The 15,893-nt window shown below is 38.0% G+C and overlaps 1 pseudogene; it reads left to right on the top strand.

The window, feature by feature from the left end:
* Positions 1–4,671: 4,671 nt before the first annotated feature.
* On the top strand, positions 4,672–6,158 carry LOC128597113 (actin-related protein 2/3 complex subunit 2-like; annotated as a pseudogene).
* The last annotated feature ends 9,735 nt before the right edge of the window (positions 6,159–15,893 follow it).

Here is a 15,893-nt window from a genome sequence, read left to right on the forward strand (position 1 = left end):
TCAGGCAATTGGCCCACCTCAGCCACCCAGAGTGCTAGGATTACGGTGTGAGTCACTGCACCCAGCCTTAGTTTAAAAATTTTTTAAACACTGTACAATTCAATAAAATTATCTGGATCCAGGCAGCTGGATCCAACTTCTGACTATCAGTTTATAATCTCTAATCTAGAGCCATGATTCTCGGAGAGTGGCCCGGAGATTATCAGAAATGCAAATTTTCTGGGTCTACTGCAGCCCCAGTGAATCAAAAATTCTACAGATGGAACCCAGCAATCTGGAGTGGAGCAAGCCTTCCAGGGGTGATTCTAAAGCAGGTAAAGTTTGAGACCCACAAACTTAGAGCTGTGCTGTCCAATATGATAGCCACATGTGGCCATTGAACATTTGAAATGTGGTTAGTCCACATTGAGACATGCACCACATGTAAAACATATACAGTTTTTCAAAGACTGTATAAAAAATATAAACTGTCTTAATAATTATTTCTATGTCCAACTATCATATTGTTTCAATTTTATTTTAATAGATTTAGGGAGTACCAACTTTTTTTTGTCACATGGATAAATTGTACAGTGGAGAAGTCTAGGCTTTTAGTATATCCACCACTTGAATAGGGTACGTTGTACTTGGCAGGTAAATTTTCATCTTGCATTCTCCCCGCTTCCCATTTCTAAGTCTCTCATGTTCATTATGTCACTCTATGTGACCATGCATACCCATTGCTTAGCTCCCACTTATAAGTGAGAACACACAGTGTTTGCTTTTTTGTTCCTGGGTTACCCCAAGTTGCTGCAAAGACATTATTTCAGTTCCATAAAAGTAGTAGGATAGACAGATTGAATGGTAGATAAGTTCTTTCGAGAAATCTCTGTACTGATTTCTATACTGGTTTCTACTTTAATTTCCACCACCATTGTATAAGCATTCCCTTTTTACTGCATCTGCCAATATCTGTTGTTTTTTGATTTTTAAGTAATGGCCATTTGGTAAGAGTAAACTGGCATCTCATTGTGTTTTTAATTTGCACTTCTCTGGTGGCTAGTGATGTTGAACTTTTTAAATGTTTCTTGGAGATTTGCTTGTCCTCTGTTAAAAAATGTCTATTCGTGTCTTATGCCCACGTATTAATAAGGTTGTTTTTTTCTTGCTGATTTATTTGAATTCTTTAGAAATTCTAGATATTAGTCCTTCGTCATATGTATAGCTTAAGAATATTTTCTCCCATTCTGTAGGTTGTCTATTCACTCTGTTGATTATTTCTTTTGCAGTGCAGAAGCTTTTTAATTTAATTAAGTTCCATTTATTTATTGCTGTTTCTACTGTATTTGCTTTTGGGGTCTTAGTCACAAATTCTCTACCTAGACCAATGTTGAGGATAAATTTTACTTCTGTTTTCTTTTAATATATTTGTGGTTTTAGCTCTTACATTTAAGTTTTTACTCCATTTTGAGTTAATTTTTGTGTATGGTGAGAGATAGGGGTCCAATTTCATTCTTTCACATGAGGCTATCCAATTTTCCCAGTACCTTTTATTGAATAAGATGTCCATTCCCCAGTTATGTATTTGAGTGCTTTATAGAAAATCAGGTGGTTATAGGCATTTGGCTTTATTTCCGGGTCCTCTATTCTGTTCCATTGGTGTATGTGTCTACATTTATACTAGTGCCATGCTGTTTTAATTACTATTGCCTTGTAGTGTAATTTAAAGTTGAGGAATATGATACCTTTAGATTTGTTCTTTTTGCTAAGGATTGCTTTGCCTATTCATGCTCTTTGTTGGTTCCATATCAATTTCAGGATTTTTTTTCTGCTTCTGCGAAAAATGATGTTGGTATTCTTATAATTGCCTTGAATGTATGGTTACTTGGGGCAGCATAGACATTTAAACAATATTAATTCTTCTGATCCAAGAGAACAGGATGCTTTTTCATTTATTTGTAACATTTGTGATTTCTTTCATCAGTGATTTGATGTTAGGTTATTCAGTATAAGCAGTCCCTGATTACAATCTGACTGACTTAAGAGTGGAGGTAATAGGTTATTGTACCCGTGTCCAACTTACATACAAATTCAACTTAAGAACAAACCTACAAATCCTATCTCATTCATTACCCAGGGATTTCATGTATGAAATATCCGATTTCCTTAAGTACTAAGCTGGTAGTTGATATCTCTGATATTTTGCTTTGACACTTCTTATTTTATTTTTGTCATGAAGGTACACCCTCAGTATTTCAAATGCACATTATGGCTTGTGATTATTTTTCTAATTTGTTTTTTACAACAGTTTTTGTGAAAACCATAGATAAGTAAAAACTTCATGCTAGTTTTAAAATATGAGTTCTGTTATGGAATGAGTGCAGCATAGACAGCTCAAAACAGGGTTTGGGAAGGATGTCGCTAATGAACACGCAGTACATGGATGGTTTGAGAAGTTCCATTCTGGTGATTTTAATGTTGAAAATAAGCCATGTGGGCGACCTGAGATAATGATGAGCTGGAAGCTGTAGTAGAAGTGAATCCATCTCAGCCTATGTGTGAATTACCAGTAAGGTTTGACAGTACTATTCCAACACTATCGGACCATTTCAAACAAATTAGCAAGGTAAAGAAGCTGGATAAATGGGTTCCACATGCATCAAGCATCAGAGAGAAATCATCTGGAAGTTTGCCTTTCTTTACTATCATGAGGTAAAGGAGAACCATTTCTACATCATATTGTTACATGTGATAAAAAAATGATTCTTTTTGACAATCACAAGCATTCGGCATCATGATCGGATAAGGATGAAGTGCCAAAATACAGTCCAAAATCAAATATTCATCAAAAAAAAGCTAATGGTGTCTGTTTTGTGGTCCAGTGCTGGTATTATCCACTATAGATGCATAAAACTGGTAATGCAATTACAGCAAAGGCCTACTGCAACCATTTGGATAAGGAGGCTTGTTCTCAAGCAGTCAAGATTAGTCAACAGAAGCAGGCCAAGACAACGCTCAACATGGTGCACAAATGACACTGCTCAGATTCCAGAGGCTGGACCTGGAAACTCTGTCATCCACTGTATTCCCTAGACCTTGTTCTGACTAGCACTTCTTCCAGGCTTTGGACCACTTCTTGCAAGAAAAAATATTCAATTCTCAACAAGCTGTGGAAAATGCCTTTTGCAAATTTCATTGCCACTTGCTCTCCAGGCTTCTTCACTGCTGGCGTGAACAAGCTACCGTTAAGACGGCAAAACTGTGTCAATAGTTTAGGTGCATACTTTGATTGTACTGCTTCTTGTTTGAGATATAATAAACCACACTTTTGGGGGCGGACGGAGTCTCACTATGTTGACCTTAGTAGAGTCCCATGGTGTCACAGCTCACAGCACCTCAAACTCTTATGCTTAAGTGATTCTCTTGCCTCAGCCTCCCAAGTAGCTGGACTAGAGGCACCTGCCACAACACCTATTTTTTGTTGTTGTTGTTACAGTTGTCATTGTTATTTTAGCTGGTCTGGATGGGGTTCAAACCTGCCAGTCTTGGTGTATGTGGCTGGAGCCCTACCCACTGAGCTACAGGTGCTGCCCTAAACCACACTTTTGATCAGAATTGGACATTCATGTTTAATGACCAATAAAACAATGAGATAATAGTTCTACTTGTATTTAAATTTATCACTACTTAAATTTATTCTTAGGTATTTTAAATTTTCTTGTAGCTATTGCAAATGATATTGAGTTCTTGATTTGATTCTCAAACTTTGTTATTATTAGTGTATAGAAATGCTACTGATTGTGTACATCGATTTTGTAATCTGAGAGTACTGAATTCACTAATCAAGTCTAGCTATCTTTTGGAGTGTCATGAGGGTTTTCTAGGTACTAGATCATATCCTTGGCAAGAGGAGATGCTTGACTTCCTCTTTTCCAATTTGGATGCCCTTTCTTTCTTTTGCCTAACTGATCTGGCTAGGACTTCTAGTACTATGCTGAATGGAAGTGGTGAAAGTAGGCATCCTTGTCTTATTCCAATTCTTGGGGGTAAAGCTTCAAATTTTCCATGCTCAGTATGATGTTGACTGTGGATTTGTAATATATGGAACTTACTTTAAGACATGTTCCTTCTGTGTCTAGTTGAGAGTTTTTATCACGAAAGGGGTGTTGAATATTGTCATATGCTTTTTGGCATCTATTGAGATGATCATATGATTTTTAAAAGAATATATTTACGTGATGGAAACAGCCCAAGTGCTCATCAACCCATGAATGGGTTAACAAATTGTGGTATATTCCATGGAATACTTTGCAGCCATAAAAAGATGGAGACTTCACATCTTTTATGTTTACCTGGATGGAGTTGGAACATATTCTTCTTAGTAAAGTATCTCAAGAATGAGGAAAGAAGTATCCGATATACTCAATACTACTATGAAATCAATATATAATCACTTAAACATTCATATGAATGGTAAAACATAACTGTAGTCCAGAAAATAGAAGGGAAGAAGAGGGGGGGAGGTGGGAGGAGGGAGGATGTTTAGGGGGACCTCACCTAATGTGCATGATGCAATGGTACATTTCAAAACTGTTAAGAAAATAGTATAATTGTGATGGATGTGTTACTTAGTTCAATGTAAGCATTTCATATTGTATATCAAATCAGTACACTGAACCCCATAAATGTATCAATGTACACAGTTATGATTTAATTTAAAAAAATGTTTATGTGGTGAGTCACATTTATTGATTTGTGAATGTTAAACCATATTTGCATCCTGGGATAAAACCCATTTACAATGGTGAATTATCTTTTTGATGTGCTTTTGGATTTGTTTGCTCATATTTTGTTGAGAATTTTTCCATTGCAGTTCAGTGAAGATATTGGTTGACAGTTTTCTTATTTTGTTATGTCCTTTCCTGCCTTGGGTGTCTGGGTGATACAAGCTTCATACAATGAGTTAGGGATGATTCCCTTCATCTTGATCTTTTGAAACAGTTTCCAAAATTGTTGATGGGTATGAGTTTTTCTTTGTAAGTCTGGTAAAGTTCAGCTGTCAATACATCCTGGGCTTTTTTTTAGTTGGGAGATTTTGTATTATTGATTTAATCTTATGATTAGTCTGTTCAGGATCTTAGTATTTCATCCCTATTCAAGTTTCAGAGGTTGTATGTTTCTAGGAATTTATTCTTTTCCTCTAGATTTTTTAGTTTGTGTGTGTAGAGGATTCTCCATGAGGTGGCAGCAGCAGCTGCAGCGGTGGCTTTGGGGCCAGCCGCCGCCATGATCCTGCTGGAGGTGAACACCACATTATCAAGGAGATGCTCATGTTCAAGTTCAAGAACACAGCCACTGGAAACAAACCAGAAGCAGTAGAAGTAACATTTGCAGGTTTTGATGGGGTCCTATATCATATTTCAAATCCTAATGGAGACAAAACAAAAGTGATGGTCAGTATTTCTTTGAAATTCTACAAGGCACTTCAGGCATACAATGCTAATGAATTACTAAAGAGAGTATAGGTGAGTTTCTTGGTAAATCCAGAATCAGGGTACAATGTCTCCTTGCTATACGACCTTAAAAATCTGCCCACATCCAAGGATTCCATTGTACATCAGGCTGGCATGTTGAAGCAAAATTATTTTGCCTCTGTCTTCGAGAAATACTTCTAGTTCCAAGAAGATGGCAAGGAAGGAGAGAGGAGGGCAGTTATCCATTATAGGGATCATGAGACCAGGTACGTTGAATCCAAAAAGGACAGAGTCATGGTTGTCTTCAGCACAGCATGTAAGGGTGATGACGATGTGGTCATTCCACACAGCCCCTCAGGTCCTCTTTAGCCACAGGGAACCTCCCTCGAGCTGAAAGATATAGATGCCATTGTGGGTGACAACATTGGCTACATCACCTTTATGCTGATCCCACGCCACACCAATGCCAACGCTCGATACAACAGCATCAACCTGATCCACACGTTCCAAGACTACCTGCACTACCACATCAAGTGCTCTAAGGCCTATATTCACACACGTATGCAGGCAAAAACATCTGATTTCCTCAAGGTGCTGAACCGTGTGTGCATGCCCCTGCCGATCAATTGTAATATGTTTTTCTCTTTTTTTATTGTTTGGGATTCATTGAAGGAACAATTAGGATATGCTGATTGCATTTGTTAGATAAAGTCCCTCTTATAATTGTGTCCCTCTTCCAAGAGGTGAGCCATACCCCTCCTTCCTCCCCTCCCCCTGCTCCTTCAATCCCCTCCCCTCCCCAACCCCCATTAGGTCATCTATTGCCTTCATATTAGAATGGATTACATTGGATTCTTGCTTCTCTATTGCTGTGATGCTTTACTAAGAAGAATGTGTTCCACTTCCATTCAGGTTAATGCAAAAGATGTAAAGTCTTCATCTTTTTTAGCAGCTGAATAGTATTCCATGGTATACATATACCACAGCTTGTTAATCCATTCCTGGGTTAGGTGGGCATTTAAGTTGTTTCTACATCTTGGTGACTGTAAATCGAGCTGCGATGAACAGTCTAGTGCAAATGTCCTCATGATAAAATGATTTTTTTCTTCTGGGTAGATGACCAATAATGGGACTTCAGGATCAAATGGGAGGTCTCATTTGAGATCTTTGAGGATTCTCCATACTTCCTTCCAAAAAGGTTATATTAGTTTGCAGTCCCACCAGCAGTGTAAAAGTGTTCCCTTCTCTCCACATCCACGCCAGCATCTGCAGTGTGGAGACTTTGTGAGTGGGCCATTCTTACTGGGGTTAGGTGATATCTCAGGGTAATTTTGATTTGCATTTCTCTGATGATCAGGGATGATAAGCCTTTTTCATTTCTGATAAAATTTATTTGAATCCTTTCTTCTATTCTTGGTTAATATAGCTAATTACCTATCAATTTTATCTTCTCAGAAGTGCCAACTCTTTATTTCATTAGTACTTTGTATTTTTTGTTTGTTTCAATTTCATTTAATTTTGCTTTGACCTTTGATATTTTTTTGTCTTCTGCTGGCTTTGGATTTTGTTTTTTTTTTTTTTTTTCTAGTATTGTGAGGTGTGACATTAGATTTTTAATTACCATCCTTTCCATGTTTTTGATGTAGGCAAAAATTCCCCTTTAGCACTTCTTTTGACACATCAGAGAGATTTTGGTAGATTATGTCATTATTATCATTCATTTTAAAACATTTTTCAGGGCGGTGCCCATAGCTCAATGGGTAGGGTGTTGGCCACATACACCAAGGCTGGCGGTTCAAACCCAGCCTGGGCCAGCTAAAATCAAGATTGACAACTGCAACAAAAAATAGCCAAGCATTGTGGTGGGCACCTGTAGTCCCAGCTACTCGGGAAGCTGAGGCAAGAGAATCTCTTAAACCCAAGAGTTTGAGGTTGCTGTGAGCTGTGATGTCACAGTACTCTACTGAGGGCGACATAGTGAGACTTTGTCTCAGAAAAAAAAAAATAGTTTCAATTTTCCTTTTAATTCCATCATTTACCCAAATATTAATTAATTCAGCAGCAGATTATTTAATTTTCACTTATTTGTATAAGTTTTGAGATTTGCTCTTGGAATTGGTATCTAGTTTTATTCTACTGTGGTCTATGAGAATTCTTGGTAGGATTTCAGTTTAAAAATTTTTTTTTAATTTCTTTTGTAAACTAATATAAGGTATTTTTGGAAAATGTTCCATGTGCTGATGAGAAGAATGTATATCCTGCAGTTGGGGGTTGCAATGTTCTGTAAATGTCTTCAGTTCATTCATTTAAGTCCAAGTGTTTATTTTTTGCTTTGACCTTTGATGATTTGTTTATTTTTTGCTTTGATGATTTGTCTAGTTCTGTCAGTGGAATATTAAATCACACACAATTGATGTATTTGTTTATTTTTTTTCTTGGTTGTAGTATTATTTGTTTTATAAATCTGGGAGTTCTGATGTTAGGCACATATGAGCAGGTAGCCCCTGGGTTATAAACAAGATTGTTTTTGTAGGTTTGTTCTTAAGTTGAATTTCTATGTAAGTTGGAAAAGGTATTTTTACCTATTACCTGTAATAGTCTCCGTTTGTAAGTGTAAGTTGTGGATAAATTGAATGTTTGTAATTTGGGGACTGCCTGTATTTAGGATTGTTGTATCTTCTTGTTGAATCCATTTCTTTATCATTATATAATGTTCCTTCTCCTTGTCTGTATAACAGGCAGAAACAAGTAAATAAATAAATAATTAAAATCATTGTACATTGTAAGATCGTTGTAAAGTTTATGGCAATTTGTAATAGCTTAACATTGTAAACTGCACACGAACTTTATGTCCACCCTGTATAATGACATTCTTTGCCATTTCTTAATGTTACTGATTTAAAGTCTGTTTTATCTAAGAATAGCTACTTCTGCTCATTTTTGATTTCCATTTGGCATGGAGTATTTTTCTCCACCACTTTACCTTGAGTCTATGAGAATCTCTGTTAAGTGTGTCTTTTGCAGACAATAGATTTTTTAATCCATTTTATCCATTTTCATTCATGTTTGTGTTTTTATCTATTCCACCAATCTATATCTTTCAAAAGGGGCTTTTAGAACATGTATATTTAATGTTGATATTGATATTTGAGATATATTCCAGACACTGTGTTGTTACTTAGTTGCTTTATACTCTCCCTGGTGTTACTGTTTTATAAAAGCCGTGAGGGCTTTTCCCCTTTACTTTTTGGTATCTATCTACCTATCATCTATCATATCCCCTTTGTCTGGGTTTTTAAAACTTCTTTAAGCAATTCTTGAAGGGTCAGTGCGATGCTGACAAATTCCCTCAGCATTTGCTTGTCTGGAAAGACTTTTATTTCTCCTTCATTTATGACCCTAAAATTTAGGGCCAAAAGTTATTAAGAAGATTAAAGATAGAACCCCAACAGCCTGTCATTTTCATATTGCCAGAGTTCTTAGGCTGGGACCTCTTCCCTCAGCTCAGAACAGATAGCTTTGTGGCTCACCTGTTCTCCTCTGCTGGGAGCCCTGCTGCTCGGTGTAGAGGGAGAGGTATGCCTCCTTTCAGCTCATGAAGGTAGGCACCTGCTGTGATGTTGCTGGTAATTTGGGAGAGTATTCAGGCGCCAGTGGAGCTGGACTAGGTTAGGTAATTCTCCATCACCAGGCCCCCAGAAGATGTGCTTAACTAAGTACTGGGGGGAATACATAGATCAGGCTGGCCACCTTGCCCTTAAACCTCCCTGAATTCAAGAATTGGCAGTGATAGGGTGAGGTGGGGTCATCTTCTGGTGTGAAAGAATGCTCAGGCAGGAGAAGCCTACCACAGGACAAGCAGAGCCCTCTTGACAAGATTAGCAGAGGAAGTAGCTGTGGCCCCACAAGCTGCTCAAATCTCTCACTCTTGGCAACAACAGTGCTCTTTGTCTTTCAGGGGCAAAAAGTGCCCAGATTTCCAGCATCAGGCTAGCTCGCTGCCACCTTGAGCTCAAGAGTTTGCATCTGTCTAGCATTAGTCTCTCAAGCAACTGGCTAATTTTTCTATTTTTAGTAGAGACAGGGTCTCGCTCTTGCTCAGATTGATCTTGAACTCCTGAGCTCAAGGGATCTCCCACCTCAGCCTCCCAGAGTGCTAGGATTATAGGCATGAGCCACAGTGCCCAGCCCCCTTTTCACTTTTTAAAATGTGGCTGCTAGAAAATTTTAAATTTTTACATGTGTTTTCGCTCCCTTGTTCCATGCTAGTTTAGAGTATATTTTGTAAAGCAGGGACCAACAAGCCTTGTATAGCTTTGCAAGGCATCCTTCCACCTTGAGGGAGAGGGGAAACTCAAAATGATCTAAGAAGTATAATGAGAAGTCCTACCAGATCGCTGTTTAGACAAACACCCTGGAGTGTGGCGCATGTGAGGAACAGGTACCAGATTTATACAGAGAGACCAGATGGAGTAATCCAGTGGGAAAATGCTGCACTGGCATTGACATTGTGTGTGTTTGAATCTGAACACAGAAAAGCAGGATGGCTAGGGTTTCTTAAGGCTGTGGCCAATTGAATTTCACATTCTTCATCCTCTCAGTTTCTTTTACCCTGGTCTGCATTCTTCAACATTCATCCTTTCACTTTTCTCTGAGAACCTACTGTAAGTTTCTCAGTACCATCAGTTGCAATTGTGTTATTATTTTATTTATTCCAAAGAAAATAGTTGCCAGTTAAAATTATGACACTGAGCACCTGTGGCTAGTGGGTAGGGCACTGGCCCCATATACTGAGGGTGGCAGGTTCGAACCCGGCCCTGGCCAGCTAAAAAACAGCAGTGGCAACTGCAACAAAAAATAGCTGGGCATTGTGGCAGGCACCTGTAGTCCCAGCTACTTGGGAGGCTGAGGCAAAAGAATCGCTTAAGCCTAGGAGTTGGAGGTTGCTGTGAGCTGTGATGCCACTGCACTCTACCAAGGGCAACAGAGGGAGACTCTGTCTCAAAAAAAAAAAAGAAAAAAAAATTATGACATTGTATTGAAAGACACTGCTGTCATTCAAAGATGTAAAAAAAAGTGTGGGTTTAGTATAATTATATATGCTTGTATAAATATATCATGGGATGTCTTCAGTTATTATCACATTCCATAGGAGCTTTGGGGACTGAGCTTCTTTGACCCAGTGGGGACCCTATTCTCTGGGCTGTGTTGACCACAGAACTCTGGGCATACCTCTGTCAGCTGCTGAGGCAGGTCGCGGAGCAGCACACTCGCAGACTGGTACCTGTGCCTGATGTGTTGGTTTACTAGTTTCCTCATCTGGTAGACATCCTTTGTACAGCTTTGCTTGCTTGTTTGGAAGTTAACAGAAGTGAACCAGAAGTTGTGATTGTCATTCATTCTGGAACCAAGATCAGATGCGATAGTTTTCACTTACTCAACTTTATAAAGCACCCAAAAGTTCGGCATTCTTTGGCTGATGAGACACTACTGCGGGAGGCTTACCCTGGAGAGTCACTGGATCAGAATTTATTGGTCAGGTTGGAGTACACTGGCATGACCCTAGCTTGAACTCCTAGGTGCAAGCACTTCTTCTTCCACAGCCTTCTAAGCAGCCAGATTACAGGTGTGCACCACCACAGCTGACTACTTTTTTTTTTATATTTTATAGACACGGTCTCATTATGTTGCCCAGGCTAGTCTCGAACTCCTGGCCTCAAGTGGTCCTCCCACCTCGGTTTCCTGAAGTGCTGGAATAGTAGGCTTGAGCCACCATACTCAGCCTAGATTTTTCTTTTAATAAAATCGTTGACCTTGCAGGAGGGAGGAGTGTATTTGGATGGGCAGGGAGGAGCTTCTAAATGCTACACAAGAGACGCAAACCAGTACCGAAGCTGAATTGCCCTGGTATTTCCCTTCTCCCCCCAGAGTTGAATATAGTACCTGCTATGGTCAAGATGCTTTTTAAAGTAAATCATCAAAGGAGATAAACAGGCTGAAAACTGGGAATAGATTTTGAAAGCAAAGGAAATTTGTATTTGGCTTTAGGATAACTCTCTCTATTTAGGTTTTTATTGAGAACTTGGATTCCCAAGAAATGTTCCCAAGGAGTCTGTAGAAAGTTTGTAAGGTCATATAGGCGGATTTGAACACCCACTGAAAAAAAGTATGCTTGGAATTAAACACATAGAGAATATTGTGCCCTGGAACTACTGTGCAATCCCTTCCTAATACTGTAAGAATAAAGAAACTATATCCTGCCTTCTGGTGTTCTATTAGGCTTTTTCTTTTCTGCAAGTAATATTTATTTACATATGAGGCCTGTGCTTGAATCTGTATAATAACGAATGCACATAAATACAATCCCTTGGTCCAAATCAGTCAGCCTAAAAAATGCTATGGTGAGTGTTAATTCCCTGGAATTATTTAAATGTGCATTATTACTATCCAGCACTCTCTTTTCTTTCTCTCTCTCCCTTTCTCCACACTCACTGACAGTCACACTCTTTCCAAATATTCTGCATGCTAAACCTACTCACAATGAAAGAAATAACGATATTTCTTTTAAACTTAACCAACTACAAACTCATAATCTCATCACAGAAAGGTAGTTTAAGTTGGTATCACCTTTATGGACCAGCTTTTCCAAGAGCTATCAGCCTGAGAAAACTTCTCTAGAAGCCCAGGGTGAAAAAAAAAAATGGTTCTTTTTCTTGAGATTGCTTTCAACCAAGAGAGCTGGCCAAGAACAAGTCTTCAAGGCCCAGCTGTTCTTGAACTTTGCTTTTCTGGGAAACTCAGAGAAGCCCTGATCATTTTGTAAAGTTTGATGGTAAATATGGATTCTTTGCTTTCTGAAGAAACGTTTTCTATATACAACTAAATTAAGGAACATAAGTAGCTGAGGAGAGACTCAAAATCTCCTTTAAAATATTAGAGGCTCGAGGGGAAAAAAAAGACAAAGTAAAGTAATTTTGCATTTCCTCTTTAAAAGAGGAGGAAGGTGGAAGTGTTAGAAAAATAAAAAGTGTCTAGAAGATTTAACCAAGCATAAATATGACTGAGAAAAAAACCATTATCTTTACTTGTTTCTTTTTTTTTTCTTAAAAAGATAAGCCCATTGTTTTCAGCAATGATTTAAGGGCTTATTTGCTGTAAAGAAATGAAGACAAAAATTGTAGCCAGATGGGTTTAAATTATTTGCTAGAATTATTTATAATGGAGAAGAAAAAACCTCAATTGATATCAACCTAAGTATCTGTTAGGAAAACAAGTGTCACGTAAATTACGACACATACACAGTAGAACTTCTGTAAGTTGACCACCCAAAGAACTGTAGCAAATGAAGTGGTCAACGTAAGGAACTAGGCCTACTATACTGATGCGTACATGTGGTGCCTGTCCATTCTATGATAATTAGGTCAATTTAAGGGGGTAGTCAGTGTAGGAAGATTCTACTATACACTGGAGTATTATATAGCTATTAACACAGTACCTTCCATGTGAGTTGTATTTAACTCATGCTAGTTTGAACCTGGGGCCTCATGAAGCATACAGAATTGGTGGCTAGGTGGCAAGGTCCATAGCATGCCTGCCTGCCACAAAACCGCTGCATGTCTCCCCCACCTCGTCATCCTGCTCCAGCCAGTCTGCCTAAGCTGGACACACAGGCTGGACCATGTCCTCAGATTACCACAAGTTCCAGTTGCACATTTTCCCTTGAATGTTTGCCTGGCAGCTCTTTGAATGAAATCGATAGAACAATATGCAAAAATGTGCTCTTGTTGCCTAGACTTACCAGGAATGGTTCAGAGGTTGTCATCTAGGACCCCCAAGTCCACTCTGGGCATAGCTAAGTATTTATGGAATGACAAAGGATTCAATTCTCAGGAAAAAATTCAAAAAGTATGTCATGAGTCTCAACTCACATGGTGTGCACTGTAAAAATGGATTCAAGTGCTGCGTGAGTTACATATAATTCATGAGCAGCAAATAATAAAAATAAATTTTTCATTAAATTAGAAGCAGGCTTTTTTGAAGGTTTTAATTCTATTTTCCTAATACAATGCTGTGGCCCCAAGGAAAAAATATTTTCTTTTTCTCATGTAGCAGTCAAGGTGTTAAAAAGAATGAGTTTCAGACCCGGCAAAGTGGTTCACATCTGTAATCCTAGCACTCTGGGAAGCGAGGCTGGTAGATTGCTTGAGCTCAGGTGTTTGATACCAACCTGAGTAAGAGCGAGACCCAGTCTCTACTAAAATTAGAAAAACTATCTGGGGATTGTAGCAGATGCCTGTGTTCCCAGCTACCTGGGAGGCTGAGGCAGAGGATCAGGAGTTTGAGGTTGCTGTCAGCTATGATGACACCACAGCACTCTACCCAGAGAGACTGTCTCAAAAAAAGAAAGAATTTCAAAGTGGTTGTAACATTTTGCATTCCCACCAGCAATGAGTGAATTCCAGTTGCTCCATATCCTTGGCAACACTTTCTATCGACAATCCTTTTTAGCCATTATAGTAGGTGTATAGTGATATTTCATCACAGCTTCATTTTGCTTTTCTTTGATGAGAGATGATGAACATCTTTTCATCTGCTATTGGTCATTCATATATTTTCTTTTTTTTTTTTAAGAATCAGCCAAATGTATTTATTTTTTATTATTATTTTTTATTGTTGGGGATTCATTGAGGGTACAATAAGCCAGGTTACACTGATTGCAATTGTTAGGTAAAGTCCCTCTTGCAATCATGTCTTGCCCCCATCATATATTTTCTTTTGTGAAGTATCCGTTCAGATTTGCCCATGTTTTTATTATTGGGTAGTTTGTCTTTTTACTGAACTGTTAGATTTTATATCTTTCTCTCTACATATGGATACACACACACGTACACGCTCAGGGAACAAGCTCTTTCTCAGATATATGCTTGAAAACATTTTCTTCTAGTCTGTGGCTTGCCTTGTTTTCATAATTGTGTGTTTCCAAAAGCAAATGTTTTTAATTTTGGAGAAGTACATTTTATCAGTATTTTCTTTTACAGTTCATGCTTTTTGTTTTCTGTTTTGAGAAACTGATGTCTAACCACACCACAAAAATTTTCTTCTGTTTTCTTTTAGAAATGTAATATTTTAGCTTTTAAAGATCCATTTGGATTCACTGAGTTAATTTCTGTATTGTATGAGGCAAGAGTTAAAGTTTATTTCTATTTCCCATACAGATATCCACTTGCTATTATCTTCCTTTTTTAAAATATAAAGATAAGTCCTTACCATATAACTTAGCAATCTCATTTCTCAGTATTCACCTAAGATGACTGAAAACATGTCCAGACACAGATTTTTACATCAGTGTTGACAGCAACCTTATTTTTAATAGCCACGTACTGGAAAAACACACACACTAAGCACAATAATACACATGACATAAGGGAATTTTAAAAACATTGTGTTAATTGAAAGAAATCAAACACAAAACTTTATAACTTACGATGCCATTCATGTCAGATTCTAAAAAAGACCAAAACTATGGTGAAAGAAAGATCAGTGGTTGCCTGAGCTGAGGTCAGGGCAAGAGATTGATGACAGAGGGGTGGAGAAGACCATCCAGAGCAATGCTTGTCAACCTTCTTTATCTCACGGCACTCTTGAACCTATAGTTAATTTTCCACAGGACATTTGAATTATGTTGATCAAAGAAAAGAGTAAAAACAAGAATATACTTCCTATACTTTGAACTTCTTTCAAAAATAATTTAATGATCTTTTTTTTTTTAAATTTTCTCCATACATGTACATGTGTTTATTTGGTTTCCATTTTTTGCCTTCACGAAATTAAAGAGGCTTAAATTTAACAACAATGTTTAAGATAAGGACTAGAAACAAAAACCTCGTAAAGAACGAACGAAGACAAATATAATCAGAAAAGAAATCAGATGATTGCTGCAACGACATATTGAGCAATAATAATAATAATGCAAAAAAAAGTAACATTCACATTGTCAGATAAAAGTAAGTGTATCAGATATCACCTAACCCCAGTAAGAGTAGCCCACATAACAAAATCCCAAAACCAGAGATGTTGGTGTGGATGTGGAGGAAAGGGCACACTTCTACACTGCTAGTGGGAATGCACACTAATACGTTCCTTCTGGAAGGATGTTTGGAGAATACTTAGAGACCTAAAAATAGACCTGCCATTTGATCCTATAATTCCTTTACTAGGTTTATACCCAGAAGACCAAAAATCACAATATAACAAAGACATCTGTACCAGAATGTTTATTGCGACCCAATTCACAATTGCTAAGTCATGGAAGAAGCCCAAGTGCCCATCGACCCATGAATGGACTAGCAAATTGTGGTACATGTATACCATGGAATACTATGCAGCCTTAAATAAAGATGGAGACTTTATCTCTTTCATGTTGACATGGATGGAGCTGGA

Source organism: Nycticebus coucang, chromosome 2 (genome assembly GCF_027406575.1).
Source record: "Nycticebus coucang isolate mNycCou1 chromosome 2, mNycCou1.pri, whole genome shotgun sequence".
Classification (NCBI taxonomy): Eukaryota; Metazoa; Chordata; class Mammalia; order Primates; family Lorisidae; genus Nycticebus; species Nycticebus coucang.